This window comes from Macrotis lagotis, chromosome 1 (assembly GCF_037893015.1).
Source record: "Macrotis lagotis isolate mMagLag1 chromosome 1, bilby.v1.9.chrom.fasta, whole genome shotgun sequence".
Lineage (NCBI taxonomy): Eukaryota > Metazoa > Chordata > Mammalia > Peramelemorphia > Peramelidae > Macrotis > Macrotis lagotis.
The window spans coordinates 512,018,391-512,035,479 of NC_133658.1; the positions used below are offsets into that span (position 1 = coordinate 512,018,391).

Consider the following 17,089-nt stretch of genomic DNA (forward strand, 5'->3'; position numbering starts at 1 on the left):
TTGCAATAGTTCATTTTAATAAAGAAAAATGTTATATGAATTATATTAGCCTATTCATCCTCTCCTTTTTCTTTCTCCCATTATATTTCCTTTTTTTATCTATTGACTCCATTTTTATACCACATTATATCTTCAAATTCAGCTTTCTCCTATACTTCAACTATAAAAGCTCCTGGCTACCTGCTCTATTAAATGAGAAGGTTCATATGAGTATTATCAGTATAATTTTTTCTATACAAGAATACATGTAGTTCATCATCATATTTTACCCTTCTCCTCTCTCTCTCTCTCTCTCTCTCTCTCTCTCTCTCTCTCTCTCTCTCTCTCTCTCTGCTTTACCTGAGTCCTGTATTTGAAGATCAAACCTTCTGTTCAGCTCTGGCCATTCCAACAGGAACATTTGAAATTCCTCTGGTTGATTGAAAGTCCATCTTTTTCCCTGGAAGAGGAATTCAGTTTTTCTGGGTAGTTGATTATCAGTTGCATTATAAGCTCTTTTGCCTTCCAGAATATTATATTCCAAGCCCTATGAGCTTTTAATGTAGTTGCTGCTCAGTCTTGTGTGATCCTGACTGCAGCTCCACAGTATTTGAATTGTGTCCTTCTGGCTGCTTGTAATATTTTCTCTTTGACTTGGGAGTTCTGGAACTTGGCTATAATATTCCTGGGGGGTTGGGTTTTTTTTTTTTTTTGATCTCTTTCTCCAGGAGATCAGGCGATTCTCTCCATTTCTACTTTGCCCTCTGCTTCTAGGATATCAGGGCAATTTTCCTGTAGTAATACTTTGAAAATGATGTCAAGGCTCTTTTCCTGATCATGACTTTCAGGTATTCCAATCATTTTTAAATTATCTTTCCTAAATCTGTTTTCCATATCAATTGTTTTTTCAGTGAGATGTTTCACATTTTCTTCTAACTTTTCATTCTTTTGGTTTTGAAGTATTGTGTCTTGACTTCTCTTAAAGTCAGCAGGCTCCTTTAGTTCCATTCTACTTCTGAAGGATTTGTTTTCCTCAGAGAGCTTTCTTATCTCTTTTTCCATCTGACCCAATTCTGCTTTTTAAAGCATTCTTCTCCTCAACAACTTTTTGAACTGTTCTATCCGTTTGATCTATGCTACTTTTTAACATGCTATTTTCTTCAGCAGTTTTTTGGATCTCCTTGACTAAGCAGCTGAATTCATTTTCATGTTTTTCCTCCATCTTTTTCATTTCTTTTCTCAATTTTTCTTCTATCTCCCTTACTTGATTTTCAAAGTCTTTTTTGAGCTCTGTCATAGCCTGAGCCCAATTTCTGTTTTTCTTGGAGTCTTTAGATGCAGGAGCTTGTATTTTCCTCATCTTTAGACTGAGTGTTTTGATCATTCTTGGGATCACAGGCAAAGTATTTCTCAATGGTATTACTCTTTTTTTTCTCTGCTTACTCATTTCCCCAGCCTGAGCCTGGTTTTGGGGTGCTTCCTGAATTTTTGAGTATTATTTGGACACCCCCCCACAGGGATCTCTGTGTGTGAGGCTCTGTCTTCCCTCCTGGTCTGTGAATGAGCATAAGAGCCCCTCTCTGCCTTGGGGCTGAGGTGGGGGGGGGGGCACCTGCTGTTCTGTGAGGGTCCTAGACTGCGATCAGGATGTGAATGTAGTCAGAGCCCCAGAGTCCTATTCCAGGGACAGAGGACAGAGATCAGCAGTCTCTCTCCACTCCCCTCACTAGGCTTAGCACTCATGACCTGGGTGCTCCTGCTTACCAGCTCCTGCTTCCGTTTCCTGGATCTGGGCTGCCATGGCCAAGCTGCTCACTATGTGTCCTGAGGGCTGGGCTTCATGTGCTTGCTCTGGTAGAGGTACCCCCACTGATCCCCCAAGTTGTGCCTGTATGCTCCCTGGGGTGTAGGTCAGGAAACTGCCCTCCTGCTGTGAGCCTGGCTCCCAGTTCCTTGAGGCTGCCTCCAGGAGGCTGAAGTTCCTTGGCTCTGGTGGGCTACCCCTCCAACCCCATGGTGCAGAGCCTTTCTGCTCTTTTCCAGGTGACCTTGGGTTGGTGAACTGCCTCACTCAATCCCTCTGTGGTTTCTGTCTCTCAAAAATTTAGTTAGAGTCTTTAGTTTATAAGTTTTGCACGAGAGCACCTAAGAGACAATCCTCTCTTGTCACCATCTTGGCTCCACCCCCTCTTGACTCTTTTATGTGAAATATTTTAGCCCCTTCTTCCTTTCCTTTCTCTTCCTTCCAGTACTTTACCACCAATTGACTCCATCTCTTTACTATGTTATAACATTATATTCAACTTCTTCCTGTGTCTTGTCTATATATGCTCTTGTAAATGCTCTTATAAATGAGAAAATTCATATAAGTTATCAGTATCTTCTTCCCATACAGGAATACAAACATTTCAACATCATTAAGTTCCTCATAGTAAGTTCTTCTCATCCACCCACTCTATGGTTCACCCTGAGTCCTGTATTTGGAGATCCAAATTTCTGTTCAGCTCTGAATGTTTAAATAGGAAAGTTTGAAAGTCACAAGTTTCATTTAAAGCCCATTTTTCCTTTAAAATAAAATGTTTAGTTTTGCTGGGTAGTTGATTCACAGTTGTAAACCAAGATCTTTTGCCTTTCAGAATATCATATTCCAAGGCCTATTAGCCTTAATATAGATGCTACCAGATTCTGTGTAATCCTGTCTACAGAGTCACAGTAGTTTAATTGTTTGTTTCTGGCAGCTTTTAGTAATTCTCTTTGACTTGTGAGTTTTGGAGTTTGTTATAATATTTCTGGACACATTTTCTTTGGGATCTTTCAGGAGGTGATTGGTGAATTCTCGCAATTTCTATTTTACCCTCTACTTCTAGGATCTCAGGGTAATTTTTCTACATCATTTCTTTTTTTTTGTTTGTTAGTCAATAAATACATAGTTCTTAAGCCTTTACTATGTGAGAGACATTATGCTAAGTTCTTTTTTTTTAAGAAAGATTTTATTTATTTTGAGTTATACAATTTCCCCCCCTATTCTTGCTTCCCTCCTCCCCACCCACACAGAAAGCATTCTGTTAGTTTTTACAATGCTTTCATGGTATACATTAATCTAAGTCAAATGTGATGAGAGAGAAATCATATCCTTAAGGAAGAAAAATAAAGTACAAGATATAGCAAAATTACATAAGAAGAAAATGGTTCCCCACCCCCCTAAATTGAAGGTTATAGTAGTCTTTAGTCTTTGTTCAAACTACACAATTGTTTCTCTGGATATAGATGGTGTTCTCTATTCTAAACTACTCTTTGATCTTCCAGTTTGCTTATAATATGGTTTTTTATGTCTAAATCCTGTATCCATTTTGATCTTATCTTGGTATAGGGTGTGAGGTATTGGCCTAATCCAAGTTTCTGCCATACTAACTTCCAATTTTCCCAACAGTTTTTATCAAAGAGAGCATTTTTATCCCAATAGCTGGACTCTTTGAGTTTATCAAACAACAGATTACTATAATCATTTCCTGCTTTTGCACCTAGTCTATTCCACTGATCTACCACTCTATTTCTTAGCCAATACCAGACAGTTTTGATGACTGATGCTTTATAATATAATTTTAGATCTGGTATGGCTAAGCCACTTTCTTTTTTACTTTTTTAATTGAATCCTTGTAAATTCTTGCCTTTAATTTAGTTACAATTTTTTTCCAATTCATTAAAGAATTTTTTTGGAATTTTAATTGGTAGGGCACCAGGTACAAGTAGTTTAGTTTTGCTAGAATTGTCATTTTTATTAAAAAAGCTCAACCAATCCATGAGCAGTTGATGTTTGCCCAGTCATTTAAATCTGATTTTATTTGCGTGAGAAGTGTTTTGTAATTTGTTTTCAAAAAGTTTTCGAGTCTACCGGGGTAGGTAGAGTCCCAGGTATTTTATATTGTCTGAGGTTACTGTGAATGGGATTTCTCTTTCTAGTTCTTTCTGCTGCATCTTGCTAGTCATATATAGAAATGTTGAGGATTTATAGGGTTTATTTTATATCCTGTGATTTGCTAAGGTTGTTAATTATTTCTAGGAATTTTTAGATGATTTATTGGGATTCTCTAGGTATACCATCATGCCATCTGCAAAGAGTGAGAGTTTTGTCTCTTCCTTCCCAATTCTAATTCCTTAAATTTCTTTTTCTTCTCTTATTGCTGAAGCTAACATTTTAATCTGATATTGAATAGTAGTGCTGATAATGGGCATCCTTGTGTTTTGTTACCTCTTAATGTAATGAGATTTACCCCCATTCAATCTCCTCCTTCCTCCCGTTTCCTAACTGTTCCCCTTTTTAAGGAGCTATTGTTTTGAAATCATTCTGAGTCATAGAAAAGTCTTGAGTGTCCATCATTTCTGGCTAAGCAAATTCTCTTTAATAGAGTTATAATTCTCAAGAGTTATTAGAGACTTTCTCCCAGGTAGGGATATAGCCAGTTTCATCTCATTGGATAACAGTCTCACAGATAAGTCCTGAGTGACCATCACTTCTGGTTAATTATATTATCTCTAATTGTGTTACAGTTCTCAAGAGTTATGCAATTCTTTCTCCCAGGTGGGGTATATAGCCAGTTTCATCTTACTGGATAGTAGTTTTTTCTTTACCCTTTTTTTAACTTTTTCATGTGTCTCTTATTTTTACAAGGCAACGTCCTTTATTGACCATTACAAAACACCCTGGGGTCACTTCCTCTGCCTGGAGGGGGGGAAGCTGGCATCTGGATGGGCTGAGCAGACAGGAACACCGGCTTCTTCCGGATTTCAGACAGAGTCTACACTGAAAGGAGCAGCTGGTTTCTTTTGATGATCTGTAAGGCCAGCTGTGTATTACCATTCTGTAGTTCCAGGTAGACAGCCAGCTGATAGCCTTGGGTGGAATTTCCTTAGGATGGATCATGGAAGCCGCCTGGTGAAGACACTTTCAAGCCTTGTCATATTCACTGCGCAAACAGTAGGCACTGCTGAGATTAAACAGCATCATTGTCTGGGCAGAAGTGACAGAGCTTGGGTAGCGCTGAGGTGTTTGCTTGCCAGAAGACTCTGTTGCTTCATTTTCCCCTTTGTCAGATCCTTGGTCCTGCTCATTTGAGGAGATCCCCAAAGACACATCAGTGACGTTTTCAGGGTTCAAATGAGAAATGGCATCAGAGATTCTGTCAAGAGAGATGAGGGCTTCTGTTGCATATAAATGGCCCCAAAACTTAAGAGATCCTGATAACTTCGGCTGTTGAAGTAGTTTGTCTGCATGATTCAAAGCCATGAGATTGTTACCCAAGGCCAGAGCGACATAAGCACTGCAGGCAAGGATGGAGCACCTTAAGTTTTCTAATTCTTGTTTTCTGAGAGGAGAAGATGGTGGAGCTGGAATGAATTTATCTCCGTCATGACTTTTACTGCTGCAAGTCTCCTGACTCGCAGCATTTTTAGCACCCCTGCCCAACTGATTACTCGACTTGGGCCCATTTTCTGGTTTTTGGTACTGCTGGTCTTCTGGTAACAGCAGCAAGGTGTTCCAGAGACAGCTGGCCACAAATTCCATACTGGCTACAGGAATAGTGTAAGACTGTCCATCATTATATATGGCATTCTAGATGGACTGGGATGCCAGGACAATCTTCTGATGATAGCCTTGCCCAACGATGGACCCTTTTTGTTTGGAAGACCTTTAGTCACCTGTTCTGAAATCCCCTCATTGGCAGTGATGCAGCACTCGGCCAGCCTCAGTCACAGGTGAGCATTGGAATGGTACACCTGGATGGCCTTGATCAAGCACTTGAAGGCCGCCAGGGGCCGGCCAATGTGGAACAACTGGATGCAACAGTTGTACAGGAGTTCATAGCACTTATTTATCAGCAGGATACACATGGGCCTCCCTGAGTATTTCTTCACCTGTTTTCCTGAATCCTGGATGTTCAGCAATATTTGCACTATTTAATTATTTCACTGCTTTTCGATAATTGCCCCTTAAATATTCAAAATTGCTTTTAAGGAACAAAGGAGCAGAATTTCCAGTGGTATTCATGATAGATTTGATTTCCCTTTTGCAAGCTTTCAGAAACTTCATTTGGATATAGACTCTCACTTTATACTGGAGAATCTTAGACTTTGCAGCTTCTATCAAGGTTCCACTTTCAGCTTTATGATTTGATCCCTCTTTGCCGGTAGTGTTTCCTGACTCATTACTCTTCCCATTTTTGTTATGATTGCCCTGAGAGATAATTTTTTTCTAGAATGGCAAGGAGGTGCAGTACTTTCTCAGCTTGGTAGGTTAGAATATTGAGATCCACAAGCAAGAAACACGCAGCCTGGGCAAACTTCTCTTCAAGGTTCTATGAACTGATAGAGTTTCTCTCTGACTGCTATTGCTTCAGTATACTGGCACAGGTAATAGAGAATAACAGCTTGATTATACTAGAGCATGCTATTTTTGACATCATCTAAGCAATTCATTTCTTCAACAGCTGAATGGACCTGATTCTTCAGCTGGTTCAGCGTGGCTCTCAAGTGATCAGTGGTGGTCTGCTCATCTCTACAAAACTCAGCCAGGGCTGTGTTCAGCACAATCTTGTAGTCATCCTTGTTTATATCCTGCAGGCAAGCCAGGTGCTGGAGGCAGCTGTCATAATTCCCAGTCATAATTGCTTGAAAGGCATTGTTTGATAATTCCTCTTTATCAGTGATCCCAGTAGAAACTGTTCCTTCATGTTTCTCTGTTCCTTGATGTAGATTTGGAACTGGATGAACAACTAGACACAATGGGTAATTAATGGTTAGATGTTGGAAGGAAGTCTTTAATGGAGTGCCCCACAAGATCTGTCTTTGGCCCTGTGGCCTTGTCCACTGTCATCTTCCCAGCCTGCTTCACGCACATCCTGGCCGTTGGTGCTGCTGAGACTCCCGTGGGGGTGACCACTGACTTGGTGTGGTGCCAGGCTTCATGGGCCTTGCTGTGACCCTGTCGGGAGCGGGACCAACAGCCACAAGCCCCAGGCTGCTCCCACAGTGGGATGATTGCTTTCCTGCCAGTGCTGGAGGAAAGATCTCCCACAATCCCCCTGCCAGGGCTGCCCCCTTCATGTGTCTCTTGAGCGTCCTATTTGATGTCTAAATTTTCCATTTAGTTCTGATCTTTTCATCAGGAAATGTTGGAAGTCTCCTGGTTCATTAAATGTTCATCTTTTCCCATGGTAGAGAAGTCCCAGCCTTGCTGGATAGTAGATTCTTGGCTGCATTCCAAGCTCCCTTGCTCTTTGGGATATCTCATTCCAGGACCTTCGATCCCTTAATGTTGATGCAGCCAGGTGCTGCATAATCCTTACTGTGGCTCCTTGCTATTTAAATTGTTTCTTTATGTCTGCTTGCAGGATTTTCTCTTTTATCTGATAGTTCTGGAATTTGGCCACAACATTCCTTGGTGTTTTCATTTTAGGATCTCTTTCAGGAGGGTATCAAATGTATTCTTTCAATAATTATTTTGCCCTCTGGTTCCATGATATCAAGGCAATTTTACATCACTAAATCCTGTAATATTAAGTGCAGGCTTTTTTCTCTTCAGTGTTTTCAATAAGGCCTATAATTCTCAGGTTGTCCCTTCTTGATCTGTTCTTGAGGTCAGTGGTTTTGCTGATGAGATATTTTACATTTTCTTCTTTTTTGTTCTTTTGTTTTTGTTTAACAGAATCTTGTTGTTTCATGAAGTCATTAGTTTCCACAGATTCCATTATTTTTTTGATGGAAGAATTTTCTTCATTTATCTTTTGCAATTCCTTTTCTATTTGGTCAATTTTTTTGAAGGAGTTTTCCATTTGCCCAAATGTAGCTGTGAGAGAATTATTTCCTTTTTCTCATTTGCCCAACTGAGGAGCTGAGAGAAATATTCTTATTTTGTATTTTTCCAATTGTATTTTCCAAGGATTTGTTTTCTTGCTGTGAGATGTTAATTTTCTCTTGCAAAAAGTTAATTTTCTCATGAGTTTCTTTTCTCAATTTTTCCAATTGATTTTTAAACTGCTTCCTGATTTCTTCAAGGAAGTCTTTCTGGGCTGGAGACCAATTTATATTCTACTCAGAAGTGCTACTCTCTGGGTTAGAATCTATTTCTTCTAAGTATTTCTCCATGGACTCACTTTTCCTGCCTGGCCTTTCTTCATTTTCCTAGGGTGTTATGCTGGAGGAAGGGCTGACTCTCAGAGGTTTGCTTTTGAAAACCCTAGATGTTTTGTTCACTTAGCTTAGTAATTCCAAGGGCTGGCCAAGAAGGGGTGCTGGTTGCTTTCTCTGGAGTGTTTGAGGCCCTCAACAACAGGGTCTATGTTGACCTCGAACAATAGGCTGGGCCCTGGTGGAGGGAGTTAATCTCCCTTTCAGCTGAGTGAACACTGTTGCCTACACCTGAGCCTGAGTGGGTGGGGGGACTGTTTGCCATTCATTCAGGGAAGAGGGCTCTGCTAAAAGTATGGAGCTCAAGTCCCTTGCCCAGCTGACTGATTTCCATGTGTGCTCTGAAACTCTCTGTGCTAGAATTTACCCTCCCATTACTCCTCTTCCCCCAGCCAAGTATTCCACTGCTGAAGTTTGTCCTTGGATTTGCCACTTACCAAAGCCTTTGCTGCTAAGGCTAGTCTTCTGCCCCCCCCCCCCAACTACTGTCCTTATGCTGGCCCTCTGGTCTCTGTTATCAGTTCACCCGCAGTCCCCTGAGACAGACCTTGTTGGTTAAGCATTCTTCTCCTAGCTTCTCTTTCTGGGTTTTGTTAAATTTCTGTTAACAGGTTTCTTTCATGTTGTTTCTTTTTTTAGTTTTTTTTGCAAGGCAATGGGGTTATGTGGCTTGCCCAAGGCCACACAGCTAGGTAATTATTAAGGGTCTGAGGCTGGATTTGAACTCAGGTACTCCTGACTCCAGGGCCAGTGCTCTATCCTCTGTGCCACCTAGCTGCCCCTTCATCTTATTTTTGAGAGGGGACCAGGAGCACTTAGTTCTTGTCTTCTCGTCACAATCTTGGCCTGAAATACTGTAATATTTCTGGAAAAATGAAGTCTAGACTCATTTTCTGGTTGTAACTTTCAGGTAGCCCAACAATTTTTAAATGATCTCTTTTGGATCTGTTTTCAAGGTTGGTTATTTTTCCAATGAGATATTTCACATTTTCTTCTAATTTTTGTTGTGTGTTTTTTTTTGGTGTAGTTTTATTTCTTCTGATTTCTTGCAAAGTCATCAGCTTCCTTTAGTTCCATTCTGAATTTGAAGGTGTTATTTTCTTCAGAGAGTTTTTTTCTATATGGCCAATTCTGCTTTTTTAAAGTCATTCTTCTCCTCATTTGCCTTTTGTGTTGCTTTTTCCACTTGGCCTATACCAGTTTGTAACATTATTTTCTTCAATATTTTTTTGTATTTCTTTCATCAAGCTGCTGGATTTGGTTTTCATGATTTATCTGCATTGCTCTCATTTCTCCTCCTAGTTTTTTATCTACCTCCATTAACTGCTTTTCAAAGTCTTTTTTGAGCTCATCCATAGCCTGAACCCATTTTTCTATTTCTCTTCGAGGTTTTTGATACAGAAGCTTTGATTTTGTCATCTTCTGAGTCTTCCATGGGATCAAAGTAATTTTCTATGGTCAAATTCTTCTTTTTCTTTTATTTGCCCATTTCCTCAGCCTATGATTGATTTATCACACTTCCAAGGCTTGGGGGGGGGGGGGGTTGGGACACCACACTGGGACTTTAATTCCTCCAAGGTCTTATGAGAGGCTTTGACTGCTTTCTTGCCTGTGCTTTGACAAGTGGATTACCACAGATGCTCCCCTCTGCCCTGGAGCTGTGAGGAGAGTCCCTGCTCAGCTATGATAGTATGGAAGTCCAAACTGTAACCTGGATTTCAGCATGGACAAACAGTTGAGTCCTGCCTCAGGGAGAGCTGAAGGATCTCTGCAGTCTCCCCAGAGCTCCTTACCATCTGTGAGCTGCTCTCTGGAGGTACAGGCTGCCTTCCCTGATTCCCACTGCAAATTCTCACAGCAGGGTTGCTCTGAGGCCTGTGCTCACTCTGCACTCACTCTGATGCAGCAGAATTCTCTCACCAACCCTTTAAACTGTTCCCTGTGATCCTTGGACCAGGAGGTCTGGAAACTGCTCTCTCTGCCAAGGAGCCAGGAACCCCCAGGATCTATGTATTCAGTCCAGCTACAGCTGCTGTGACTATGGCTGCACTCACACTGGCTTTTTCTAACTCCCCCTCCCCCCCACCCCAGTGAAACAGACCCTTCCTAAGTTGCCTTGGACTTGGAAATTGTATAACTCATTCTTTCTGTGGGTTCTGCCCCTTTAAATTTTGGTTAGAGTCATAATTTACAGTTTTTGAGTTTTGCAGGGAACAAGTTTCTGGGAATTCCTGCCTTCATGCCACCATCTTTGCTCTACCCCCAAGTCTTTTTGGCAACCTTGTTTTCAAGGATAAGAGAAGTCTAGTATAAGTAATACATGAAGGGGGGAAATCTAGTAAAGATAAAAGAAAAACAAAACTAGAAAGAGAGGAAGAGAAAAAGAGTAATTAGACTGAAGTTATGGGAGAATAAGATCAAGAATTTCAGACTTCACTGCCCTCCTGTGAAAGGACCAAGTGCTGAATCTTAACATTTGAGTCCTTGTAATTAATCACTTTCCATCTCCTCATATAAGGTTATGAAGCTAAACACTCATTAACTCTATGAACAACAGGACCACAGTAGAGAAAATGACAATTGTGTCAAAGTTACTAGTCCTCATCATCAATTAGGGATATTTTCAGTAAGGTGTTTCCTTCATTTTTGAAGAAGACCATGAAATCACAGGGATGAAGCCATGGCATGCAGCTGAACTGAATTTGTGTGAAAGGGGTTGTGCTAAGTCACCAGCTTCACTTTCTCCTCCAGAGCTATCTGGGTCCACTGGCCAGATAGGACTTAGGATGACAGAGATAGTCCCAGATGCAAGACAATTGGGGTTAGGTGACTTAGTACATTAAGGGTATACCATTTTCTTTATACAAGCCACCTGTCCAGCTACTAGTCTCAATACAAAGAATTACCTACTTATTCATTATTATCTGGTCCATCAACCAGGACCTCCCACTTGGAGTCATATAGTGGGAAACTGGGAAAGAACACTAAACATATTCTCCTTTAAAGGCCTCTGCTGAGAGATTTCCTTCTTTTGAGAGGTTTTGGTACTTATATAGAAAAAAGCAAGTAAATATACAGCAAAAAGCAAGAAATTTTTTTCTTCAATAATTTCATCTCTTGGTCTCCTAAGTCTTCTCCAGGAAGGAGTTTTCACTGAGTCACTGAGTATTGTCCTGGCAACATTGTGGAGGGGCTGTGTCACTTCTTGATTGCAATAAGCAAAATGTTTTGATGAGTCTATCTTCACCATGGCCCATGCCACCATGGCACCATGCTCCTTTGTTGTCTCACTGTTCTGTGTCTAACACATTTCCTCTATACCTTTGTGCTAGAGCCTGAACACCATCTCCCTTTGTAAGAACATTGATTGTCGTGTGGGTACACTGCTTGCTCCTTCTACAAAGGTTCAGTACCACTATGGGTGTTGGAAATTTTCTTGGTGCTTCCCCTTTGCTGCAGTCAAGCACTGAGTGCTACTCTTCAGTTTACTTGAAAGCTAAATACTATTTCTGCACCTTCTGGCAAGAAAGAGTGTTGCTATGGAGACTGTCACTGGGGTACCTAACGCTGGTACCTGCAGGCCAAGGCAACACTGACTCTGGATGTCTCCAGCATTGATGAGGTCAATAATAGCAACAATGGATAGTTTGAGGAATTTCAAAGGATTCTAGCCAGCCAGGCCAGTGACTAGGCTTTTGTTTTTGGTCATCTTCTCTGATGGAGAAATTCCTTTTGCTACTAATCAATTGAGAGAAAGAGAGAGACAGAGGGTGTGTGTGTGTGTGTGTGTGTGTGTGTGTGTGTGTGTGTGTGTGTGTCTGATAGAGAGAGAGAGAGAGAGATCACAGATTTAGGATTAAAATGGAAGCCATTTCTCCTTAAGTTCATCCTGTCCTCAATGTATCAATTGGGCTTCCATTTGGCACACGTATCCATCTTCCCAACTTTGGAAAGGACTCTGATGTCCTAGTGAGGCTAAAATATAGAGATACATTTAAAATATCTCTCTTAGTGCTCTGTATTGTTTAAAGACTATCCGGTCAAATTTTTAATGGACTTCTAAAAAATGATAATCGCTAAAAAGTAGTATTTGTATAGCACTTTGAAACTGGAAAATTATTTTACCTATATGATTTCATTTGATCTTCACAACAACCATTTCTGTGAGCATTCAGCTACTGGAGATAAGCTCTTGGTGTTTAAAAACATACACTGAAGATAATAAATGTTCTAAGCTGTCATTTGTGGGATTTTCATTACTTTATATTGAGCATGATTGTAGTCTCCAGACTACCCATTTATACTATACCTTCCTTCAATTCTGGAAAGGAATTTGGAGTCAAGCAAAAGAAGTTACTAAGTTGTTCAAATCCTTCAAACATCCTACTATTGGAATTATAAACCATGAAGGTTAATGATGGGGGGGGGAAGCTTATATGTAAAAAAAATTGTTTCTGATGACTGGGTAAGATTATGAATGCAATGAAATATGAAAAATTCAGAGAAACAAGACATTATGAGCCAATGAAGAATCAAAAGAACCCTGTATACAGTATCTATAAAGCTATATAAAAATGACATTGCTAAAAAAAATCAGGACAAATAGAAAGGATAATGTTGATATCCATCTGCCTCAGGGACATGAAGAAAAAACATGACAAAAACTGAAATTTTACCAATTAAAATGAAGCCTTGGATTTTTATTGTGAGTGAGCTCTGTAACTTTGGGAGAAAGGATGACAGTGAATAGAACACTGTACTTTTCTTTCTCTAGCTGAGAGCTAAGAAGATTAAGAGAATAATTTTATAGTTTTGCTTTTTATTAATAACTTTTGTAACCTCCTAAATAATGGAGATTGATGAACAATGTAGCTTGGGAACATAAATTTCCAGGCTAGTGGGATCATTGGATCCAGATGCTGGTGTTTTAGAATGTACACACTTTGGCACAATTTTGGCATCTGGAATGGACTCCTACTAGGAAGAGAAAGGTGTGGTCTGGGAAGTGTCATGACTCCCCCTCATCTTCCAATCCTAGGGATCTGTTTGAAATTCTCATTGAAGGAGGGGAAAAAAAGAGAGTGAATTCCTATTTCTTTTGTTTTTACTTTTCTCCTAAACCTTCAAATTTTATCAGATAAAGATGCCCACTGGATATATTATCAGAGTTAAAATGCATATGCTTTCTTCCTTCCTGGTAATCTTCAAAAGTTTAAAGTGATATATAATATCAAATAAAATCAGACTATTACACAACACAATTTTGTTTGTTTTCATATTATTGTGTGTGAGTGTGTGTATGTGTGCAAGGGAGTTTGAGGGAAAAATACAGTGTTTGTGAGATGTCTGTTTTTACAAAACAAAATATATCTTTAAAAAAGTCTATCCTTAACTCCCAGATCCAACTAAATAACTAAATCCTATAATAATAATAATACCCTTTTATAAAACATTTTTAACAATCTTCCTTGAAAAGTTCTAAATACATTTTTTTATCTCTGAACATCAGCAAATAATCAACCATCATTTATTATTGGCTTATTGTGTGTCAAGGTCCAAAGGTACAAAGACAAGCAAAACAGACTCTGCCCTTGGAGAGTTTATATCCTCTCAGAGAAAAAGATATATACATATGAATTTATATAAACAATTATATGTACATGCATGTATCCATATGTAACATACATAAAATAGATATAGAACAATTGCAAGTAATTGGTAAAAGAGGAAAGGTGACACACACACACACAAATAGGTTGCAAAATTATCTGTTCTACAATAAAAGAAAGTGAGATAGAGCTCTGAGTCAGTAACATTTTATCAAAGCATCCATGTTCCATCTAATAAAATGGACTTCAGATCTTCCTCATGATACATGAAGTCCCCTTCCTCCAAGGCCTTAGTTTTATAGCACTTGATACCTAAAAAACACAGAAGAAACACAGTACAATGCAGAGCTTCATTGTTTATAGACCTTGCCTTTATCTTCTGGGAAGTTATACATAGAATTGCATTGGTTGACAAGCTGATGAGCAGACTTTGACAGCTCTATCTTAACCTTTCAGAAGGTTCTATCAAGCTGACAAATAGATCCATAGTCTAGTCTGATAAACAGATGTTAAAACATCTAGGTGGACCAAGATGCCAAGCAGAGCCACTTGTTGACCAGATGCTCATGGCCAACTCCCCATGTTGGTTTATAGAGAGATGACAAGGGACAAAAGAGGGGCAACAGAAATAACTGGTGGACTTTCCATATCATTGAGTCTTCTCTAGTTAACTTCCTATGATTAAGCAAGTGAATTTACAATGTGCAGTTCATAGCTCTGGGGCCTAATATACAGGATTTGTAATCACTTGCATTATGCAATCATATCATGCTGATATACTGATTGGGATAAAAGAAAGGTCTAATTAATCATCTATTCTATCACATATAAGAAGTGACACTCGAACAGAGTTTTGAAGGAAATATGGATCGAATGAGGAGATAGTGGATTACAGGAATAGAATGAAGGTAGCCTTTGCTAATTCACAAACTAGAAATTAAATGTTGTGGACAAGGAATAGCAAGTACACCTGTTTCACTGGACTGTGGAGTTTGTGAAGAAGAATAATATGCAATAAATCTGGAAAGGGAGCCAGTCTTTGTGAAGGTCTTTAAATATGAAACAGAAGAGTTTGCACTTTATCCTAGAGGCATCAGGAAATTTCTTAAAGCTGTTTGTCCTTCATTTTCAAAAAGACTGAAACATTAGGGAAGTGATTCTATGACAAGCCCATGAATTATATTTGAGTGTGGGGGTGCTGTGTTAAGTCATCGGCCTCACTTTCTCCTCCATAGCCATCTGGGTTCAGTGGCCAGATATGTATCAGGATGACTGGAGATGGCCCTGGATGTGAGGCAATTAGGGTTAAGTGACTTGCCCAAGTTAACACAGCTAATAAGTGTCAGAGGTTGGATTCAAACTCCTTTCCTCCTTATTGCAAGGCCAGTACTTTATCCACTGCACATCTAGCTGCCCTGAGATATTTCATAGGCATAAACATAATATGGTTAGACCTGTGCCTCAAAATTATTGCTTTTGCACCTGACAGGAGAATGGATTGGAGAGGAGATAGCAAACCCAAATAGAAGGCTAAGGAATTTGGAACATATCCTTCAAAATGACTCCCCTGGAGAAATGGGTTAGGGAGAATTAGAGGAGAAATCTGGAGGGCTAAAGAGCTCCCAATTTCATTCTCTTCTGGTTTTCAGAGATCAGATGTAAAGAGACAATACCTCCAGACAAGGAAGAAGATAGATCATAGAAGCGGGACAGGAGGATTAGTGTTTTCTTATTTTCCTCACAGGGCTAGGACTTAATCTGACATAAAGAAAATGGCAGCTATGGCAGACTAACGGGTAGGAGGATGAGCCTGATGGACTTCCTCCCCTTAAAACTCTTGGTGTTTGGTTGGGATGGACAGTTGATAGTAGAAATAGAAGTCATTCAATAAAATGATCTAGGCCAATCAGAACTCTATGTTTCATCCTTAACTGTTTCTGAGAAAGGATTTGTTGAACTATCTATTTCTATTACTATGCCTGATAATGCTCACTGTTTGTCTGAAGAGTATATACCACAGGAAAGAAGAGTAAAAAGAACTTCCTAATTTTCCCTCTTGGCTGAAAGCACTGATAATATAGCCAGCATCTGGGAATATGTACCCTTAAAAACATCATCCCACTGTGGCTTAAGATGCTAATTAAAACAAGTACAATGTACTTAGCAAATCTTAATCTTTGATGTATTTTATGAAATGTCCTTTGCTTGTTATATCTGAATAATGTTATTTCATATTTGGGGGTAATTTTGTTTTTCACATATAGAAACCTCACATGGGAAACTGTATAAGATTGTACTACACTGACTTTGTGAAACTCTTTTCTGTATCAAAACAATGAAGCAAGTGAAAAGTCAATGCTCCCTGAGACCTGAGAGAACTGTTCTAAATTTGAGATCAAGATCAAAAACACTCTGAAGATCTACCAAGGATGGCAAATTTTTCAAATGGAGATAATGAAAGAATATTATGGGGACTAGTTTGTAGAAACCCCACTCACAAACGAGAACCTGGAGATTCTGCTTCTGGGAGACTTTGTGATAGAAGGCATAAAATGGAAGTCCCTTGGTGAGATGTTCTGCTTTGCTAACTATGAAATAAGTGATACTTTCTTTGATTGACTTAGTTGGAACTGGGAATGATTTAACGATGTTGCCAGAATTCAAAGTGTCAGTCATTATCTCTTTGTCATCTCCACTCTTCAATTGACTTCTTTGCTCATGGTGTCTGGTGAAAGGCAGACAATATTATATAGAAAGAGGGTTCTTCCCACTAAAACCAAGATATCGCCTGTGACTATAGCAATGATTCCTTTACCTGCATTTGGTCTTTCATTTTAGCTGAAAGGAGCAGAAACTACAATCTTGTAAATGTTGAAAGGTAAGGGAGTTGAAAGTTGAGATTTAACCTTATGACAGGTTTTTTTTAGCCAAGAGGAGAGAGAATTGACCCTTGGGACTGAAATTTGCATACCAGTCCACCAATAACTGTGATTAAAACTCATCAGGAGGTTGTGCAGAATCTAGACATGAACTTGGTGAGACTAATGACTTGAAAGGATTTAGCCAAGGTTGAACTCAACATCCCTAATGTCCTCAGTCTCCCTAAAGGCGAAGGTGAAGTGCTTGAGGAGGGGGAATTTTTGTACTTTTTTCATTGTTATATCCTTGAAGTAAATAACACATTTGCAAAAGAAAATCAATGTTAAGAGGTTGATTAAAGTAGTCAGTAGTACAGTGGCTAAAGCACTGCACTTGGAAGTAGGAAGACTCATCTTGATGAGTTCTAATCCAGGCTCCAGAATGTACTAGCTTTGGGA

General features: G+C 39.5%; 1 pseudogene; it reads right to left on the reverse strand.

Annotated features, from left to right (window-relative positions):
• Positions 1-4,658: 4,658 nt before the first annotated feature.
• LOC141505033 (CCR4-NOT transcription complex subunit 10-like) lies at positions 4,659-7,080 on the reverse strand (annotated as a pseudogene).
• Between the last annotated feature and the right edge of the window lie 10,009 nt (positions 7,081-17,089).